Source organism: Erithacus rubecula, assembly GCF_903797595.1.
Source record: "Erithacus rubecula genome assembly, chromosome: 14".
Lineage (NCBI taxonomy): Eukaryota > Metazoa > Chordata > Aves > Passeriformes > Muscicapidae > Erithacus > Erithacus rubecula.
In genome coordinates this window covers 15,152,083-15,174,339 of record NC_136666.1, presented here as the reverse complement: position 1 = coordinate 15,174,339, position 22,257 = coordinate 15,152,083, and the positions used below count along the sequence as shown (strand labels likewise).

General features: G+C 39.6%; 1 protein-coding gene across 1 annotated transcript in view; it reads left to right on the top strand.

Annotated features, from left to right (window-relative positions):
* Positions 1-22,257, top strand: part of ALDH1A2 (aldehyde dehydrogenase 1 family member A2) — a 54,125-nt gene that overhangs the window by 397 nt on the left and 31,471 nt on the right. The gene's annotated exons all lie outside the window — the stretch shown is intronic.

Here is a 22,257-nt window from a genome sequence, read left to right as displayed (position 1 = left end):
AATTTATGGTTTTCTCTCCAAATGAGGGATTTTGCTTAAAATCGGTTTCGTTCTGCCCTACCCAACCCGAGTGTAGAGAAAAAAAACAACTGCTAAAAGACTGCCTTGAATCTGTAATAAAAGTAAAAGATTTTTAGCCCTGTAATCATCTGAAAAACCACAGGATAGCAGAAAGCAAATTGGATCTGATGGGACTGGCTTTACCACTTCTCTTTAAATGTACTGTTTTCTACAAGCTGTTTGGATTTATTTTCAGTGCAAAATCAGTAGTTCTCGAGTGTGTTTTGGTTGCTTTTGATGTACTTCATAGGACATTACTATACATACCTGTGTATCTCAATCAGAAAATAAAAACATTTTCTTTCTTGAATTACCCTGTGTACCCAAGGGACTCTTTTATGTTTCCTGGAGGACTCTTAATACTACCAGGTTGTTACAGCACTGGAACAGGTCTCTACGAACTTCTGTGATTCTTGAATACACCCTTGAACAATATTGCAAGAGGGCATGTTTTTCCTACAAACCTCTAAGGGTGATTTTCATAAAGAAAGGGTTAAGAACAAACCCACTGGGTCAATGTAGAAAAAAAATCTGCTGAGTTGCTGTGGTCTTACGAGACAAAATTGGTTTTGTTGATTAAAATGGGCTTTGGAACAGTCATTTGTTTGTAAATGAGTTTTACATTTTAAAATTCGTTTATATGTTTTTAATCTTTGCATATTCGGTATCTTTAAAGAATGTTTTAATTTCTGTTGTAGAGGTTTCAGATCTATTGTATAAACAGATTACAATGTGTCAGACTTTGTTTCTAATTACCAAGTAACTTAATAGGAAAATAAGCACATCAGCACTGGAAAAAGGTGATAACATTTTTATCTACTGGAAATACAACTTCAGGAGCTTTAATGCTGATAGGAGACTCGTTTTGGCCGATGTAGTGTAATTTTTTCCTCCATATCATCATTTTAAAAGCTTTTCATCTTTTCTCTTTTTTTAGTGAATGCCAAAACTAATTTGTCTTCTAATTTGTTACAGCAATTCCTTGTTCTAGAAGAATGTATCAGAGGAAAGTTCAACTATTTTAAATTTCATTACATTTTAATGCAATCTGCAGTATGCAAATCTAAAAGTGCACATAGTTTCTTGCTCATAATTTCTTTTCAAGTAATTAAATAAGTAAGGAATGAAGTTATTGGATGCAATAACTATTGGGAGCAATCATACTGTGCAAAGAGTATTTGGCATGAATTTTGTTCATTGCTGTTTCAGTGTGAACTGTGCTTCAGGAGGGTTTGGTGGGAAATACTTGAGAGTAGTATCACAGTCAGTTTGCATCATAAATGTACTTGCATTTCTCTGTTCTAAAACTGGAGAATTGTTTCTAAAAATCTTTGAAAAATGCAGCAGTCATCAGCAATCATGGCTTTCTTTCTGTGGGAATGTACAGTGACCTTTAATAAATCAATACACAATGCCATCATCTCAGATCTACGTTACACCTTTTAAACTAATGGAACAATTAAAATAAAGTTATTTAATTTCAATATTAAGCCAAAAACAACAGCAACGTGTTTCTTCTGAGCTTGGGTTTGAGATATCCGGTGACTCCTGGTTGCTTTTGAGAAAATTTTGGTTTAGGACAGGTATCAAATGTTTCACTTGGCATATCCTCTATCTCTGTTTTTCTGTCTGTCTTGCTCTTTCCTCCTTTTTCTCTTTCTCTGCAGGAAATTCAAGTGATTTATAGATAATTGGACTCTTCAGCTTGGAGTTTTGTCTTGGGCAGGACTTTTATCTAGGATCCACTTTCCCACCTATTACAAAGAAAAACAATCAAAAATGAAATAATGGATTGTAACCTGATTCTTTCTTTTGGGGGAGTGGTCACTTCATGTCCTAAATGACAAACAACTTCCATAAACAATAAATAACATTGGACTAGAGCACTTTGGCAAGGAAAAAAACCCCAAAACAACAACCAAAACAACAGACCTTGTAAAATCAGACATCTGTAAACGTTCCTAGCAGTCTCTCTCCTGCTTGTTAGCTGGGAATTTTAAATACACAGCCAGGACACAGAATTCTTGAAGTCTTTATTACAGGTGTCTATGAATGTAAAAACTTAACCATTTGGGAGTTAATTGTTTATGAAAAATAGAAGTATCTATGAACATTTAAACTTAGTGAAAAAAATTTAAATTTTTTTTGCCAATTAAATTCTATTGCTGTAATTCTAAAGTTGGTAAATAGACAGGCTCTTTAGGGTAGTACATGTTAAAATTCCAGGATTCCCTAAGTGAGTTTTGTTAAAGATCTGTAATATGTACCAGAAAAAAGAAAATGATTCATTAATATTTTAATAACTGCATTACCATAACTGCTATGAAAGCTCCTTCCAACTACACAGATGAAATAAATATCACCTGTGTAATTCTCATTTATTTGATTACTTAGAATTGTTGAAACTCATGAAATAATATTCTGGTAAGTTTATTGAAATAAGCAGAAAACTGTATGTGAAATTCTTTCAGTCTGTACACCTGTCAGAGCACCCAGAGGCAATGTAGGTTTGGGTAGGTTAGAAAAAAAAAGGATTTAGTGATGAAAATTACCCGATGCCGTGGTTTTATGTAAGATGTGCAGCAGTAGCTATTGGGACTTCAGTATTGGAAATCAGCCTATGCTGCTTTAGAAAAACAGTCATTAGAAATATTTTCCCCAGTTTTTTAGTACCTTGGCAGGGTCTATGAAAAATCAAGTGCTGTAGATGTGTGTAATAAGAACTGGTGAGCAGGATGTGAACCAGACATGCAGGTGAGTGTTCAAGCACACAGGGTTAAATTTTGTGTGCCTGGCAAGTACTAGAACTGCTATATTCAGGATTATCTCTTTTTTCACTGTGATGACTCCTTAACTCTTTACTTTTTAACATTATCATTTGGGGAGGGGTTGCATCTGCAGAACAGGGCATCTTGGAGTACTGCATGGGATCAGGTTGTTCCCCAGCCCCGTGGCACAGCAAGCCTGCTCAGGCTTGTCAGGAGCAGTGATGTGCTCCATATGTAAGGGGGCACGAAGGTAGGAAGGGGATCCAGCCCTCTCCCTGGGAATAAGTCACGCTTCTACAAAAGGCAACTTTGTGTCAGAAACTCTCCCCGAATGTTGGGCTGTTCCAGAAATATCAGCTGTGTGAGAGAAGCAGGAGTATGATGTGTGCTAAGGACATGTATCAGCATGTTTAGTACGGGCAGCACAGCCCCTGACAGCATCTGAGAGTGCTCAGAGGGTTTGCACTGTTACACTGATGCCCCTCTCTCTTAAGCTTTTGTGAAACTCCATTTTCCTTCTGGAGACTGTCTCCCAAGCATCTGACAGTAGATTTGGAATCAGCCCAATGGACTGAGCCCTTTGCAGCATTTCCCTCCTCCTGTCTCCATTTCAGGAGCTGAAGGTGTTTCTGCAGGATTTGGCTGTCCTTCCTTTGTTATGGCATAATCACACCTGCTTTACAAAATATCTTCTCTGTGGTTTTAATAAGTGATGTTGACTCTTTTAAGGACAGCCTGGTACAGAATGAGGACCCCAGGGCTCTGTCCTGTCCCAGCTCTGTCACTGTGTCAGGTAGCTGAGTGAATAAGCGTTCTCAGTTTGCAGCATGTTGAGCAAAATAATTGATGTTTTAAGTCTTGTTTCTTGCTTGCCAGCTGATTTAAGTCTGAGCAAGAGCTGAACAATTTTAGCATAAGGAAAAGCTGAGGAATTGTGGTTTTGAGAGCTTTTTAGAAAGAGGTGCCCTAAAGGGATGGAGTTAGGCAGTGGCAGTGAGGAGGTACATGAAACGTTTCTCTATTAACAGCCTGTGATTTAGCTGACAACCATATCTTCTTTGTCCTGTGTAAGAGGATTTGCCTCTACCCTTACACCACAGGCTAAAATCTGTCCAGTTTCTACACACAGGCCAGGTAAACTACCCAGCACCGCAACAAAAAGCTGTATACAGGAATTTGTATGAAGTGTAGGCAAACTGCTTCTGGGTAGACAAAAGCTAACAAATACATCTTAAATTGTCATATGATAAGCATCAGGATTTGAAGTATTTTATTGATAGGTTTCAGTATATTCGTTCCCATTGTGTTTCCTTGGAATTACCCTTTCCGTTAAATTTCCAGCACGGTTTCCAGATAAAATTCTAGATTAACATTATGATTGGAGGCAGGAATTCCATTTTATTTATATTAATATGCATAATCTTTGTTGCTTTTTGATCAGAAGATAAGCTTCGGCAAAACTCAGGTAAGTGAGGAATACATGCACTTTCCTATCTGTCTTTCCCTGAATGAGCTACTTTAGTGCCTTTTGAAGTCAGATCCACTGAGCGATGCCTGAAAAAAACAGCTTGGCTTTTGGGTCACCTAGGTGAGCACAGTTCTTTTACAAAAGAAGAGTAGACTAATAGAACAGCTACTTCTCCCCTTTGTGGAACACTTCAGCATCTGATGCTGGCACTAGGGATGCTGCTCTGTATCATCACATATGATGTTTCAGTGTGTATGCTCTATGCAGATTTAGTGTTATTTAAATCTGCAGTTTGAATTCTCTCCCGGGGTTTTCATACTTTGTGTTCAGTATTGCAATCCATCAATATAGATAGTGATCAGAAAATATTTATGCATTTCCTTCCAATTAGTAGCCTTAATACAGGATTGGTCTTTCCTCCCAACCCTTTACAGTCTTCTTCACAAACCAAATCTACTCAGGTTTTGCATGAGGGAACAAGAAACAAGCATAGATTTACATGTATCCAGTCCCTGCCTTTGCTTATTCCAGTACAGCCACAACAGTCATGAGCCTTAAAAACACAGAAAGCACAGGGCAGAACTGGCCTCAGCTAGAGAAATGAGGCAGAGTGCTGTGTTACTGAGGGGAAACTGTGGCAGCAGTGACCTCTTACTGTGCTGAATCTGCAGGGAGAGGCTGGATATTTAGGGAAAATGCACCCTGGTTTAATGCATCAAGCAGTACAATAGTATATTGCTGGCTCTGTCCAGTTGGTAGGGTCAGATGATGCACTAAAAGACTTTCTCATTGCTTTTCTCATTGCAAAAAATGTTTAACACTTCAAGTATCGAAATGCAAAAGATCCATGTATTTGTTTTCATACCAAAACCAGAAGGCCAGTAATAATCAAAGCACTTGCTTGAGTTGAAAAACAGACAAATTCACACTACTGCTCTGAAGCAAACAGAGCAGAAACTTCAATATGGATCCCTAGAATATGGATTCTGATGGGGGACAGGTCCAAATTTTGCCAACTTTGGCTGTCTTTGGGAAGAATTTCATGCTATCTGCTGTTGGATAATTCACTTCTAAGTATTTATGAGGTTTCAGACCATCAGCTTGATAGCCCAAGAGGCAGGACACTAATGAAGGAAAAGTAGGATTCAGGTCTTAGCTTCAAGAACAATCATAATGTTGGACTTTGGATAGAGCAAGGAATAGTGTTCACCCTCTCACAGTCTTTCATTCTGACATTGTGACCAAAGGAAAAAAAAATTCACTCATTAATTTTCTGTTTCATTTTGTTCTTCAGAAACATTTCCCCCAGAAGTTGATCAATTCTGATGCATTTCCATATTACATTTCTGTCTTGTAGATCTGCATTTTCTGATAAATCCCTCTTTCCAAAAATTCTTGATGTAGCTTGTCCATCTCCCTGTCCATGCAAAATTGTTCCCTGCAGATCTTAATGGGCTCTGCCAGTTTGAAGTTATTCACTGCCATAAACTGACCACACCATGGAACCACCAGATCCAGTTGTCCTTCTTTCTGCACAATGCACATGAGCAGTTCCCTTCAGTGAGCTGTCCATGGGCATTGCAAATCAGTGTGCACAGATCAGCATCCAGAAGTTGTCTGAACCCTTCCTTCCAAGAGGCTTGGCTTTGCATTTCCTGCCTTTGGCAAATTTCATCTCCCTTGAGTTGCCCAAATGTCATTTAACTTCAGCCCCAGTAATATTTTCTACGATACTCTGATTAGCCTGAACATTTTTATCTATAAACTCTGTAGCTTACTATTAATGATCTGCAAAGGCAGGTGAGCCAAGATATCAATTGCCAGTCACAGTAATGAAGGGGCACCTTGCTATTAACCTCTTTCCAGGGAGAAGGATCCGTTTATTTCCAGTCTTTTTATCTTATCTCTTAACCACTTTTTAATCCATGGCAGGACTTTATCTTTCACCATATGGTTACTAACTTTCCTTAATTGCCTCTTGCTAAGGACTAGATCATCAAAAGCCTTTTTAAAGTCTAAATAAATTGTATCCACTGATTCATCTTGGCTCCTCATTTGAGTAACTATCTTCCAAGAAATCTCACACATTTACAGAGATAAATGACAAAAGATGGGTTCAGTGGTCCATATCATAAATTCTTTCTCAGGTCTTGCATAAAGTCATATTTCCTCTTTTACAGTTTTGCAGCTATCTTTTGTAAGGCTGAACTGTAACATTTCTCTATGTGTTTTTTGAAAATTCTTTAATTCTCCCCAGTTCTAAAAATACCTCACAGCTTTTTATCTGTACAGGGCTTTTTTAGGAGTAGAATTCATTTCCTGAAACAAGTAATCAATATATCAAATCTAGTTCAGCTGAAAGAAATGACAGACAAAAATTGCAATGAAACAAAGGATCATAAGGAAGCTATGTAAATATAATATAAGCATGGAAGTGTAGAGGTTTAAAAAATCTTCAGAAAAAACTGCAATTCTATGCAGTTCTCTAGTGAGGAATCCTCACACAAGGGACAAGACATCATACTTAAAGCACAGTAAGTACATTAATAGCTGTGTGAAGATTTACTACCAAGTATTATGCAGAGAAGTCTAAACATTGATTGCCGTCCAAGGGCTCAATCATTCCTTACTGTTGTGTTTAGCAAATGAATTCCTGTTCAAACTGCATATTCCTATCTGGTTTTCTCCAAAACAGAAGTTCCCTATTTCAGAATTTGTCCAAAACCATCTATCTATTCATCAGTCTTTTCTTGTAAATAGCAATCTACCCTTTGACATGAATGCGACACATCAATGCTGAGTCACACGGTGAACTAAGGTTTAGGAGCACTTCATTACTAAAAGTGTGATATGTGGAGCCACATCAAAGTGCTGCTACAATAGCACTGCTGCAATAGTCTCCCAAAAGAAAAAAAGAACCTAGTGCTTGATTTCTTGGAGCCAGTGCCTTTAATAGAGAGTCTAGTGAACTATATGGGTGACTTGAAACATAATGTATTACAGCTTTGTTGTACTGAAGTGGGAAAATACTGCAAAGAACCATCCACATCACATTCTGTGACCCAAGGGAAAATGTTTAAGGTTATCTCAATTGGCCTCAGCTGGAGGCTAAAACATGGGTGCCACACTGACCACTAGAGTATACAGACCTTAATCTGTGAGGGATTTGTAGGTAATGAAACATTTGAATTGAACTCAGAATCTAAGAGTATGCTGTGGTACAGCTGTGAGGGGCCTACAGCAGCTGGTGTGGTTACAGAAAGGATATGTTTGCTAATTTCCATGTGGATTTATAGTATGCCCTAATTTGAGTGAGTGACAAAAAAATCCATTTGGAAAGTGGATAAAAAATACTGTAAGCTTGCATAGTAAAACAGTTCCCTTTACTGAACTTGGAAAGAGGATGCCGGGGGACACTGTCCTCTTACCGTGCTCTGGTCCTGTGGCAATGATTACAATAAATCCTTTGGGTTTTACTCAGAAACAATCAGAAAGTGCCTTTCCAGACAGAAACTCCAAACACATATATTTACACAGGTAAGGTCCTATCTCTTAAAGTGAGACTGATTTCTTTGCAAAGCAGAGTTTTTTACTATTTGGGGTAAATATAGGTATTTTTAGACCATCTTATAAAGGCTGATCTTATCCTCTTGTGAATAGCTCAGCATGCCTTAAATTTGGCCCCAAGTGACTAGAGTTGGTTAGAATGTCAGGGATACATTTCATCTGAAATAGATCTCTCCATTTGGAGGATCCTTCCAGGTCTGTGCTGTGGCATTGTTTTCTAATGCTTCAGTGGGAAAAACACCACTTAATGCAACAGCATCATCATCATCCTCCTCCTCATCACCCCCACCATCACTCTGGTACACTCTCAGTGGCTTTTATGCAATTCCTGAAGCCTTTTGAAAACTGGAAGAGCTGATGCACTAGACTTCAGGTTGCATTAGCATTCAGGATTTCTTTTTATTTCAGCAATTTTATTTCAACTCCTTGCAGCACAAATGGAAGTGAAGTACTGGGCCTGCCCTAGACACAGCCTTAAATGATTTTTGGTATACTGCTGGTGCTAGATTTTTAGTAAAGATGATTCCCCAGAAAAGTATTTTACCTGTCATTTTCTTGTCTTCCAACTAGTGACTCTGCTTTTCTAATTTTTGAATGGAAATATAACCTACTTTGGGACAGCCAAATAAGGATCTTCCCAAAATGAGCAGCCACCTGTGGAAGCATCTTCAATCTCCCTTCCATAGCCAGGTTGTTTTCAGAATCCAGTGACTCACTCACATGCCTGTATCTGCTTATTTATTTCTTTTTATTTATTTTAGGCTTCTCTTGGCTGCTTTATTTGTGTTACCTTTCTGGTAATTTTCTTCAGAATATTTAATATGTTTAGTAGCAATTTTTATTTTTTGTGTTTGCAACCTTTGTGGTTTCCAGCCTACTTTTCCTCTCACATATTCCTTCTTTGCCACTCCATTTAATTTCTTGCTTGTGCTTCCCATTTTTAGCCTTGGGAATGCAAATCTTCTTTGACTCTTTCACATTCTTAAGCCACCATGCTGATTCTATGGATTTTAATTTCCGAGCTTCAAGCAGGGAGTTTCTAAACTACTTCCTCTTAAAAAAAATCTGCTTCTTGAAGTTGAGTATCCCAGAGAGTATGGCTTCTTCTTGTGTTTCTCTCCTGCAATGAAGCTAGAATTATTTACATGGTAACCATTTCTCAGGGGTTCAGACACAATTTTTATTCCTTGACAGGACTATGTCAATGTTGTTTACATTAGGATACAGAAAACTCTGTTCTCTACACACTATTTCAGTGCAGCTTTCACTGAGCTAATACTGACTTATTTTGGCACCAGCCTTACTGCCTTCATACTCTTTTTCCTCTTCAGTACCACTTCAATGTCACTTCAGTTGCTCTTATTTAGAAGTCAGTACCTTACTCCTGCTATTATCCTCCACGATCTACTCTGCTTCTATATCTGGGGGTCTGCATTTTGTGTTATTTCTCTCCTCCCAGCAGTGCCCACGCAAAGCGTTGCACACAGAGCTGCTCCCCCTCTGCAGCCTGGCTTGTCCTCCCTGCACAGCTTACATGTAAAAAGTGTGCTGTGCCTCTGATAATTCTCATCCCCTTTGCTCAAAAAACGCTGTTTTTTTCCTCTCCATGACACAGTCCAGATCACCCATTTTCACACTCAGCTTTCTTAGGCTGCTTTATAGGCACTTGCGCTTTTATATCCCAATTATAAGATGACCTAGATGAAAATTGTGATCTAGTTTGTTGAAAAATCCTGTAAAGTCTTTTCAGCTCAACTGCAAAGGCACTTCCCATGACACTGCACCTCACTTTTATTTACCACTCCACTAGTGTAAAATGTCCTTAAAATAGAATTTAATTTTAAACTGGGTTTAATACTTCTTTATATTGTCAAATTGATTTGAGAAGGCATTTATGTAACTGACAGGTGGATACATAGATTTCTTTTTTTTGTTTTTTTTTAAGGAACCACTTTATTTTGTTGTCTGAAAGATATCTAGAGTATATTTTAAACATTCTTTGCACCTACACATAAAAGCACTGTCCTGATTCCACTGGGTATTTTCAAAGTTTACCATAATATATGCATTTTACATTTGCTTACGTTTCCTTTCAGCTGTAACAGAAATAGTTTATTTTTGAGTTGTTCAAAACTAGAAAGAAATAACCACCAACCTTTCAAATCAAGGGACTTTTAATGTTTTCTGGTTGTTTCAGTTGTGCCACATTGTTGCAGCAGTCCTGTACCAGAATGGCCTGCACGGACCTTGAGAAACAAGCACAGTTGTTTTTCAGGACATCTGGCTAAGCCTTTACCCCCTTTTCCATCAGTGCCTGACATTTTGTTGGTCTTCCTCTTTTTGTCCTAATCACACTTTCTTTACCCTGGCTACTTAACGACCTCTTCTCTTTTGTGATGTTTATTGGATGCTGTTTTCCTAAGAGGTGAAAATCAAGCTCTGCTTTTTTCACTATTCATTTGAAATAGTGATATAAGGCTAACACTGAATGTGCTATAGCTATGCTGATGATGGCCTGGGAGTCTTGGTGCTCCAACCCTTTGATAGTGATTTTTAAATCCATTTGATACATTACTAAAGATGTTTTTAGCTGGCATCACTTAACTGCAAGTGTTAATATTCTGCTCCTTCACATCTTTCAGAAGGCATTAATTGATTCAGCCTCACTGTAAACTGTAAAACTCTGACAAGGTTCCTTCACAGATGGGGGAGTTTAAATTTGTGGGAGTGTAACCATGACTAACTCAGACAGTAGGTCAGTGTCAGAGGCAGGATCTCTTGCTAAACCAGCCAGACTACAAGAAGATCAAGCCTCTATTTTTGTACATGGTATTCTGGGAAATGGCAATACAGATGAATTTTGGAGCTGGTATTTACCTGTGGGTGCATTTCTGCCTTTCTGTATGTTATTAATTGCACACTTCTCTGTGTACTCACTACACATACACACACGTGGTATAGATGACAAAAACTCTTTCTTTGTGCTCTTTGCTCTCTTTCTGTGTCACTTCATCAGGAATTGTCTCTGTTGTTGTTCCTCTGAGTGTTGTCAGGGAGGCAGTGCCCTCCTTGCTGCAAGATCTGCATAATGAGTTGAAATGAAGCTGGAGCTGGTGATGTTGTTCCCCTCTGTACTTCTCTTTAGGAGGAGGAATATTCCATCAGAGAAAGCAGTCATGGCACTGGAACTCCAGTTTGGTATCATTTCTATTCACATCTGAAATGTTTTGTGTTGGTAAGGGACTCTAGCATGGAGTGAGAAGGAAGGTCCTCCTGCTTAGATGCCAAGCAAGAGCCCAGAGCAGAACATGCCCACTGACTGGTGCAGCACAGCTCTTCCTCCCACCAGCCAAGACAATTGCTTTTAATGTCTGGATTCTGCATGTAAATCTGTTCATGCTCTTGCTCTCTGTCTCAGTTAATTTCTTTCCTTGAGGGAGCAACAGGGCAAATCCTTTGATAACTTGTTACCTGCCTTTACCTGCTTTCCTGCTGTGGTTCCCTGTGACTGGGAACCTTTGTAGTCAGCTCTTCCAGCTGTTTGTCTAAATGGTCTTTAGGGAGACTAAAAGCAGTGAACCAGGAATAGCAACATCTGACTTCAGTCAGGTCCCATGGGAATTTAGTTATTACTCACTGGATTGGATTGGCAACATACCTTATATCAGGTACCTGCCAAAGGCTGCATGCCATGAACCTTCACCAACAGCTGTCACTGGTGTGCTCCTTGCAGAAGTGGGGCACTGGGTGACATGCTGCAATTAATACAGTGTCTGGGTGAAAAATTTCTCAGATTAAAGTCTTGATAGTGATTTGGGCCATTTAGTGATCATTGTGTTCACTACAGGCATAAATCCTGCCTCCTAGATAGCAGGGAAACTAATGAGGTTTGCACATATTCTGGCATTGCTACAAGATGTTCCAGCAGAGAAAAATGGAGTTTGGTTAAAAAAGGGGGAAAGAAACACAATTTTTAAAGGAAATGGGGAGAATGGATCTTGGGACTGCATACATGAATATTAAAGTTTTTTAAAGAAGGCTCTTTATTGACAAACCTTAGAGCCTGCTTTGCTCATTTAAGGAAAGCTCAGTGTAACCAGGTTTTGGGTTTGCTCTAATACACTTTTTTAGTACTGCATGTTTGGCAAAAATTTAGGGTCATGTTTTTAATTTACATAAGTAATTAGCCTGTTTCTATTTAAAATTAAATAAAAGAGGTAATTTTTCATGCAGGCCTTCATCTCTATACAGAATAGCTTGCTGGTCATGTCCAAAAATGTTCAATTCTGTCAAACATTGGCATTATTTTGGTATATCCTCAGGTGTTCTATTTGACTGAGACTGTAATAGGCTCTTGCAAGAACACTCCACATCCAATTTTAGCCTCAGCACCACAGTGTTCTTTGAGGTGTAAATCTGTCAGGTATCCAAACACGGCAGGATACTTCAAAAGTTTAAACCCAGTTCTCCCCGATCAGCCTCATGAATAATAAAAAGCAGAATGGCCTATTCCAGTTTTGTATATGTAAAGGCAATGACTTAATCAACAGAAGGAACTGGAGGAGAAATCAGAACTGAACTCTGAGGAGAGTCTAAAAGTTTCTTCTCTCCAGAAGAATACTCTAAAGTAAATAAATAAGTATTTTCCAATACTTTTAATTGAAAATAATTTCCAGCCTGAGAGATTTCATTGCAGCATTGAATGAGAGGTATTGAATTCCTTTGCATCTTCTTGAAAACCAAAAAGAATTTATAAATCAGACTTCTGGGAATTGTTATCTCACAACTTCTTCTAACAAACACAACAATTTGTTTTAATGGCTTTCACCGAAGATGTCATAAGTGGTAATCCCTATGTTGTAAGTGGGTACTTAATGTGATTTAACTTAATGCTGATGATGCAAAGGTATTCTCCCCCAAAGCCCATTAAGAACATCCAATTTTCTGGTAGACTAACACTCCTGCTTACTATCGTAGAGATAAGTGAATGTTTAACCAGGACAATGAGGAATACTTTAAAACCAAGGCTGGAAAACTGAGTGGGCACAAAACTGTTCTTTGTGAAAGTTCAGACTCTAAATATAAATGTCACAAGCTGAGTTTTTTCTTTTTAGGAGTAGTTTGAATTTTTGTATTTACAGACATATACATACAGACACTTTGCATCATCTTGATGGGTGTGCTGGTGAATATCATTATTTGTGATATCAGTAAGCATGGTCTAGTAAGAAAAAGGCCAGTGCAAACTATTTGTATAAATTAAGTAAATTAAGTAAAAGAACTGTCTCTCTGAAGTGCAGATATTTCTAACAGTTTATCCAAGACAATGCTTCTCTTACTGCATGCTTTGTGTGGATTTTGTACATGCAGAACAGCACAAAAGGAAACAGCTCTGGCATCATTAACAGAACATGCTAACTGTAATATTTGAAAAGCTTCAGGATGCAAAGTAGAAGCAAAGGCAAACTTTTCAGGAGCTTAAGGCTGCTCACTTGGGTCTAATATAGACTTAGCACTTTGCAGGTCAGTGGCTCTGCTATTTGTCTCTGACCTAACAGATCTGGAGTTCTTCACATCAAAACCAAGTCTTGCTGAGCTGAGATCAAACGTGTTAAGGTAAGGATCTTGCCAGTGATTTATCGTGCCAGGGAGGGTGATCAGGCCATAAGGGGCCACTGCAAATGAAGCTGACATTCCAGCAATTTCTCATGTGTAGTTATAAGGCAATTTTCTCAGGCAGAGCTTTTAAGTCAAAATAAATTTGCTCATTGTATTTTTTTGTGTTGTCTATAATGTCTGAAATCCTAGGAGGAATATTTATTTATGCAGCACAGCTAATTTCTGAGTAAGAACTTGTTCCTGGTGATGAACATTTTAAATGGCAGTTACCTACAAGGGAGATTAAATTCTTCCAATTGGTAGAACATGTTTCCCATGTACAGATAAATAGTTCACACTGTTTTCTGTTACATGTAAGGAGCACACAAGACTTGCAATGCACAAACAATGCAAAACACAAGACAACTACACAGAGTAATACGAGTCTTGTTTGTACAAACCCCTCCTCATTCCCACCATTTCAAATGAGTGCTTGTGGAAGGGTTTCCAGGATCAAGTTCTTAATAGCCACAACTTCATTAAAGCCCAGTGACAGCCCAATAATTGATTATGTAAACAAATACTCCTCCTCTCCACTCTCAATTTAGTGGATTTTTAAAAATCTTCCATTACTTCACTTTTTAAGGTGCAATAAATGACATCAAGGATCATACTCCATAAAAAAACACTGCCATCCTTACCCAACTCATCCAGTGATGGCTTGTCTGCATAATTAGTGAAAATGGAAAGCATGGTTAATTTTTTAGTCATCCTGGTTTCACAAACAATGTTTTCTGATGCAGTTAAAGAGAATAAATGTTCTTCTCCAGCAATTGAAGAGTCCCACTGATGAAAGGATAAGTAAAGATTGGGAGCTTAGTTTCTTAGGAGTACATGAAATATTACCTGAACTCTGTTATTGCTCCAGTATTGTTCTACTAACAGCAGACAGATTCTTCATTAACTGAAAAAAAGTAAAAATTACTTTGAGGAAAGCCTTTATGTGCTGCAATGAAAGTTTCTTCCCACAGGTTTAATAAGGCAGCCAAAAGGAGTAAAATGTTTGTGGTGGGTATAGTTCAACAGGCAATACAATCTGAAGTTTCTTCTCTTTAGATTAATTTTCTTGAACAACCAGGCGCAAAATAATCCCTTTAATGAGACTGAATGGAAATAACGGATGCTGTATCAGCATGTGGCACAGTGAGAAACTAAAATAGAAAAGGGTATCATCACAGTTTGGCAGCCTGGGTTTTGTGCAGGAAATACTTGGGGGGGGAGGAGGAAAGTAAGCATGCTACTGCATGTTGTTAAGACTTATTTAATCTTCTTAACTAATTACTCACACTTCCTAATTCAAAATCATACAAACAAAAATGTTTAGATAAGCTGGGAGTTTTTTCAAATGGGTACCCCCTACAGCTTAGAAAACAAACATGACAGGTTTCCCCTGTCTGATGTGCTGCCATTTGCAGAAGAACAGACCCAACTCCCAGAAAGACAGAAGACTAATTAAGACAGGAAGACAGGCAGGTCAAACATTTGGTGTGAGGGATGTGGGACATAGGGGAGAAAAAAAATCATGTTGCATTCCACTTTCACAGCAGACTGACGGGAGGCTTCAAGCCCTTTCTCTGATTCCATTTGCTGCTCACAGACCCTGGATTCCACCGGTTTCTCCTCCCATCACACCCCTTTCCTAGCATACCATTCCCTAAACCTCTTCTATCTGTGAGCTGGCTCAGTGGGGGACCTGCCCTGTCTGCCTTTTAGCACCTGAACAACACCCAGGTGAGCAGGACAGGGCAGCAGCCCCTGCAGACAGGTCCTGCTTTGCCCTCTCCTCCCACCTCTCTGGGGCTGGAAAGAGACCGAGCTCCTGCCACCATCAGGGCTCCATCATGAGAATCCTCCTCCAGCTCATATCACCCACAGGGAAGCCTCACTTAATTTACACAGGCTGAAGTGTCACTTAATCTTGATGTATTCATCATTTTCAAACACTTGGATTCTGATCCAAAGTCCACTGGTATGAAGCACTGGCTTTAATTTTGGTAGAGTTGGCTGGGCCTTGCTACTTGGGATTTACACCCAGAGAGGGCAAACATCCTGATCTTCTCATCAGACACTACCCTTGACATAGGATTGGGCTTCCACAAAAAAAATTGTACCAGAGCTGGCTGCACTGGCAGCAAACCAGAGCAGCCCCACTCACTTCTTGGGCATTTTATTTCTGATTCCACTTTTTTGATCCTCCTGCTGTGTTATGTTTGTAAAGGTTTAAAATTGTCCAACCCTCTCAGTGCACTCACAAGTGTGCACTCTAGATTTCTTGAGTGCAATTTCAAGCTTGAATTTATGAAGGAAATTTCTGTACCATTTCTGGTATACCACATCCAAAAGCTGTGACATTATCCATCAGACTCTGAGGTCCAAATGAGAGTTTAAAAAAGATAAAGCACCCCACAGCACACAGAGCTTTAGAGCAGAGCTCTTTTTCCTTTTCATTTTTTTTTTTTCTTTCTTTTTCTGTTTTTGCAGTGTGGGGAGTGTGAGTAAGGAGATAGAAAGACAACCCAGCAGTCAAAGAGGAAAAAGAAAAATCAACATATTCTGGTTTTGTTTGGCCTTTCAGACTTCACAGGCTCTAGAGCGTGTGTCAAGTTTCCAGTGAAACAGTTTTGTTTCCCAGTACAAACATCCCTCTGGAGGCTGTTGCCACTGATTCCTTTTCCTCAACTGGGGCCTGATTCAGCTCCCACTGAAACCAGCTGGATTTTTCCTTTTGTTCTACTCTGGACCTCTTGGGCCTCTTGTAGCTGAAAACCAGCTATGCCCAAGGGAGCTTGCTTGCCTGAATTAAATTTGGTGCAAAGTTGTTCCTGTATAGTTCACTGGTACTCTCTCATACAATTGCAGTTCCTCCACAGCTGAAAGGGATCTCAGTAGACCCCAAATCTGGTAACCTGTGCTGGGGTGCTGGGCCTGGGTATCCCCTGAAAGCAGCACAGCCACTGGCACTGCCCAGAGAGGCTCATTCACAGCCCAGGAGCAGGATTCTGCACTGACAGTGCTTGGGGAGGTTGGCCTTGAAGCCCATTACTCACCTTTTTTGAACTGCTAGCAAGAAGCTGTTACTCTTGCTGGTCACCTAAACAATCCTCTTAAAAGTAAAATGAGTGGCACTGCTGATCCATCGCCGCTCATTCTGTCAGAGGATTGCTGGCATTGCCTTTTGCTTTCCTAGTGCCTTTTATAAACCAGGTTTTCACTGATTCCATAGCCAGCTGTTGGTTTCCAGTCACTCCCAGGAGTGCCTCACAACACACTCTAGAATGTGAGAGATTTGCTCTATCAAGACAGCCATAAAAGTGAAGGAAAACAAGGCCTGTGAAAATAAACAAGCTGCACCTCTGTTTTGCAATCCCACCTAGTTCATTCCCTTACAATGGTACTAATCATTAGGACTCTTGAAATGTTTCCCAAGGAGAGGAAATGAAGTTGCTGAGATGGGAAAGGATATGAAATTTCCTGACCAGACTGAGGCACAGGTGCCCGGTATCTGGGATGTTATGCACTATTTACCAAGGGAAATGCTGCTGCTGGATTTTTTGCATGCCTCTAAAATTGTTGTCCATCCCCCTCCCAAAAAAAGAAGTGCCATTATGTACTTCCTAATGCCTCCAGCTCTGAGAAGATGCTGAGGGCCAAGCAGCTGTGATTCTCTTATAAAGTACTTTGGCATCTGATGCCCCCTCCCCCAATCCCAGCAGATTTAGTGTCAAAAGCTCTCTAAGGAAAAAGCCACATATGAAAAAAAGATTGTTGATGGAATGAAACTATAACCAGCTACTAAATCAATTGAGTTAGGAAATTCCCATTCCTTCCTCCATTCATCCAGAACCAAATCTCCTGTGGGAAGCCATTATTATTTGGATGTTAAAATCCTCTTCCTGTACCAAAAAACATTTCTGGAGCTGCAACAGCACAAAAACCTTGTTTATTAAATCCATGGGAAAATAATTCCACCTCCAAAGAGCTGAATGCTGGGCCACTGTCTGTGCACTGCCTGAAGTTCTTAGTTAAACAGCTGGGTAGCCTGAAGAAAATATCTCATGACATCATCACTAAGCAATATCGAATTAAGAATGTAGATCTTCATTTCACTCACACATCATTTGAGAACATTTTCAAGAAAGGAAATGAAAAGTTACGTTGTTGCCACCTGTGTTGATTACTCTTATGACTTAAGAGAGCCCAAAATCTTTTTTTTCCCTGTATGTTTTAAGGAAAGACAATACCAAAAAGGGAGACAGTGAACGTGCAGAAATCCCCAGTGAATGTAAAAATCAGTTCCATTTCCCAAATCCTGGGCTAGCCCCAGGCTCAACAGCAGAGGGAATTTGAAGTGCCATTAAACTAAAGCTCCTTCAACAAAGAGCTGCAAAGGAGATACTAGTTCTGTGCTTTATTTTAGTTATATTTATACACACACTCATAAAGATAGTTGTTTAATACTTCCTTGCTGGTAAATAGTGATGAAAACACAAAATACATTTTCTTCCTGGTCTAAATATTGCTATTGCTGCACCACAGATCAGAATGTCCAGCCTGGGTTTGTACACATCCTTTCCTCTTTGAATACTTGCCACTCCAATTACCTGTATGGTTTAAAATGAAATATAAGTTGCTAATAATTACTAAGCCAGTGGGGATGGATGGCTACTGAAACAAGAGGTTGTAGTTGTTTATTTGCAAAGCTAAATTTGCTTTCTGTTATGCTAAAAATATTTACTCTTGGCTTGATTTCTAAACTGATGAGCATCCAAAATGCTATTGAACTCAGTGTGTAATGTTTGTGAAATGCAGGTCTTGTGCAAAATGTAATGTATGATTTTCCTCCAACTACATGTCAGCAATCTAAGTAACTTGAAATTTTTACATGGTAACTTTGGAGTTTGCTTTTCCTTTGTACACTTTTCAATATGATGAGGTATCTCCAAGGTTCTGAACAGTCACTTGACCTGTAGGATGAGTCAGATTGCTTTCTTGATGAGCCCTGTGGAACTCTGTCAACAGAGGCCATATATATAATAAGCCACTGGCAGGATTTGAACCTAGTAAAGACATGGTGGGACCATTGTCTTGCAAAGTTCTGGCAAAAGATCTGTGGGAACATGTGTGTATGAGTAAGAGGTTATTGTTAGTACCAGGAGGGATGTGACTGTTCTCTTTAGGAAAATCCATGCCCTCTCCATCTTTCATTTGGAAAGGAACAGAAACTGCCCAGAGAGCTGTGTGATGTGATCTCATGAAAATGATAGCACTCCAAGGGGCATCATGTTCACAGGGGCAACTGGGAGCTTCCACCAGGCCTATCACACTGCACAGTTTGGAACAGCCCCTCCCACACCCCAGCCTCACATACCCAGCACCTGCACCCCCAGCTCCCCTGCTGCCCTGCTCTTCCCCCCTTTGGCATCACTGGGGAACAAGCATTTGGTTTCCTCCTTTGCCCACTGCACACCAACTGCAGCCAGACTCCACTCACAGGCTGCTTTGCCACTTGGGTTTGTTCTTGGCTAAATGGCTGCACTGACAGGGACACCTCAGTACAGCAGCAAAGTTTTTATCTTTGCTCTGATGTTACTGCCAGTACCGCCTCTACTGAGAGTAAATGGCAAACAAAATGTTTGTGTACTCCAAGATTTTTCAAGTGCTCCCTTCTTCCCTTTGCCTTTTGGCACAATGCTATTGATAGCACCCAACAGGCCAGGTTATTTAACCACCACAATACCACATAGCAAATGCATGACACATTATAGACTTTTTCTTCTCCCTACTGCATATCACAAAAGGTAACACTAGGACTCAAACAAAAACAAATTACCTCAGTAACTCCTGGAAAACTCAAGTGGTTAATCAGTTACCTTTTATTTACATATATATGCTTAATGCTGAATTAAGTTGTAAAAACCAAAGGCTGATTTATAGCCACAGTCAGCCTTAATTAACATTGATTCCAGGGGAATAGTAAATGTGAATAGCCTTCACAATTGAGGTTGAACAATGAACTCACTGGGTGTTGTCCAATTTGTAGCATGATTTACATGGAAGCAAGCCCTTCTTTTTCTAAGGTTACCCCTTTTTTATCTGGTGTTTAGGATGGGTTATATATAATCCATAGATAGGAACATTTGCTGTCAAATATTCTCCCTGATTTAGAGTCAGCCTTTACCATGGGCACTATAAATAAGGGAGAAAAAAACCCAATTTGAGGCTTTGCAGGGATTCCTTTTTCTTGCAATGTGTCATCGCTTCTCCATTTCATGGCATTTTTACGAAGTGGCCATAATGAAAGTCAGATTAAATGTACAGGATATATACATTTAATCAACAGCCATTGGAGTCAGTAGTGCTGGAAGAGTTATAAAAGCCCCTGTGAATGCAAATTTATTGCAAAAGAATCTGCGTCTCGGTGGTAGGAATATCTGCTGAATGGTACTACCTGACACAGAACACCTAAAACTTTCAAAAGTGAATTATTTAAGTGTAAGGCTTTGCTTGTAAAGCCGCCAGCTGCTGGATTTCAAGACTTGAAACTGTTCCAAAACATGGGACTAGGTACTTTATTTGTGCACTAGAGTAAATACTCTGATTTTACTGCCAATTTAAATGTGCTCAGTTTACAGTAATGAGCTTGTATAGGCAATACCTTGTTTATAGAAAGTGGAACAGGAAGAAACTAACATTAACCATTAACAGTAGCAATTTCTCTTGCTTTCAGCTCTAACTTTATGCCAAATAGATCCTTCCCATGTCCTATCTGAAATATTTACTATTACTGTTCTTTTTCTAAGTCAGTGGGATAAATGGAGCATTCAATAAAATGATACAGCTTTTCCTTACAGTCAGCTTGAATTGCAGCACTCTTTTGTAATTCCAAGGCACTATTTCTCATTCCTATGGTGAAATGCATTTCAAGAACAAATATATGTCCTGTGTGCTAGCAAACCTGATGATAGGTGTTAATCCCAGCAGAACAGAGTTAACATTTTTAATCTGTTTTAAAAAGAACAGGCCACTTCTCTAAGGGAAGTGTACTGAATTGTGGCTGCCACGATTTCTCAGGTTCTTGTACTCCAACCAAACTGCTTTATTCTTTCCATGCAGCTCACACGAGAAGCCCATGTGTTTATGTACATCCTGTCACCTTAAACAAACATGCTTACATCTTCTCTGGCCATCTGCTCCTGAAGCTGGAAGCTTTTCTCCCTTCCCCTCCCTCCTCAGCACCCCCGACACACTCACTGGGTGCAGAGTTAACTCTGAGAAAACTCAGTGGAAAGCATGAAGTAAATTCCTTCCTCCACACAGGTCACAGATCTCAGTGGTTTTTTTTTGCTTCTCTTACAGTCTAAAAGTGACAAAGATGCACCAGAGGATTTTGGCATATGGCATTGGTCACTAGAGATTGTGCTGGTGATTCTTTCACTGTCTCATTTTGATTTAGCTCCAGAATGTCCTAACAGGGACCAGTACTTGGGTTTGCTGAAGAATACCATCACTGAGCAGGAAGACACCAGCACAATCTTAGGACCTCACAGATCAAGGACACAGGTTTGGGATAAATAGGGCATGCAAGGAAAGCAATGGTAATGATGTGGTAGGTCCTGTGGTAGGTAACCTCTGAGAAGCCAAACAGAAAGGGCAAGGGGGAGTAAAGAAAGGACAGACTCTGGAATGGATGGAGGGGCACACAGCAGAGGCTGAAGTTTGAGACACAGGGAAGATAAGGAAACACAACAGAATCCATAATTGCAAAAGCACATGGGATTGTTGGTTTCTGTGTCCATTCTATGGGCAGGGTCTTTTCCAGGCAGGCACAGGTTCCTCCCACACGGCTGCAGTGAGCTGGACACGGGCGAGCTCTGGAGCAGGAGCTGTGACACTGCAGTCACTGTGGCTCTGAGCCTCAGCTAATGAGCCCTGCTGAGAGGAACACAGCTACAGGACTTCCATTTGGCTTGGAGGATAGCTCTGAGCAAGCTCATGTCTTGGAACTGAAAACTCTACAGATATATTTTTTGCTTTCATGAGTATAAAGATGGGCCAGTTTCTCTCACCTATGTGTCTTTGATTGGAATGGAGACTGCTTAAGCTTTGAAAGGGTCCCTGTCTTTATAAACACAGCCCTATATGAAAAAAAAACAAAAAACAACAAAACCCCAAACCAAAACCCAGGTGGTGAACATTCCTTCTCTCTGCATGTGAACTCCTGCTTGCAGTGAAGTCAGGGGAAAAATTCCTGTGTATTTAAAAGTGCATTGATATCTGGACTCCAATGAACCAAATGGTGTCTGGACTTTTTGAACACTTCCATTCTTAGAAAGTTTTAAAAGACAGAAGGAGTCTCAGTATTTGGAAAACTTTTCACTCAGTAATTTTCATGTAGTGCCTTCTTTAATATTTACTAATAAATAATTGCATCCTGTTCTTAAAAGTCATTCAGCAGCAAATAACTGACATGTATACAGCTACCAGTAAAAATCTACTTTAAATAAACTCATTTGTCATTACCTTTCTCAAGACAGCTGTTGTCAGCACTATTACCATTTAAATTTGTTTTGCCCCTGACAATTAAAATATCAACACTGAGAGAATGTAACAATTTCCATTGTTCCTAGCAGATAAGCAAGTTCGTTTTGTGCTGCAAGCCGTCACTGTAGCCATAATTAACTGACTGTGTATTGAAGAACTGTGATGTTTGAGATTATTCAGCCTTGACTGGGATGT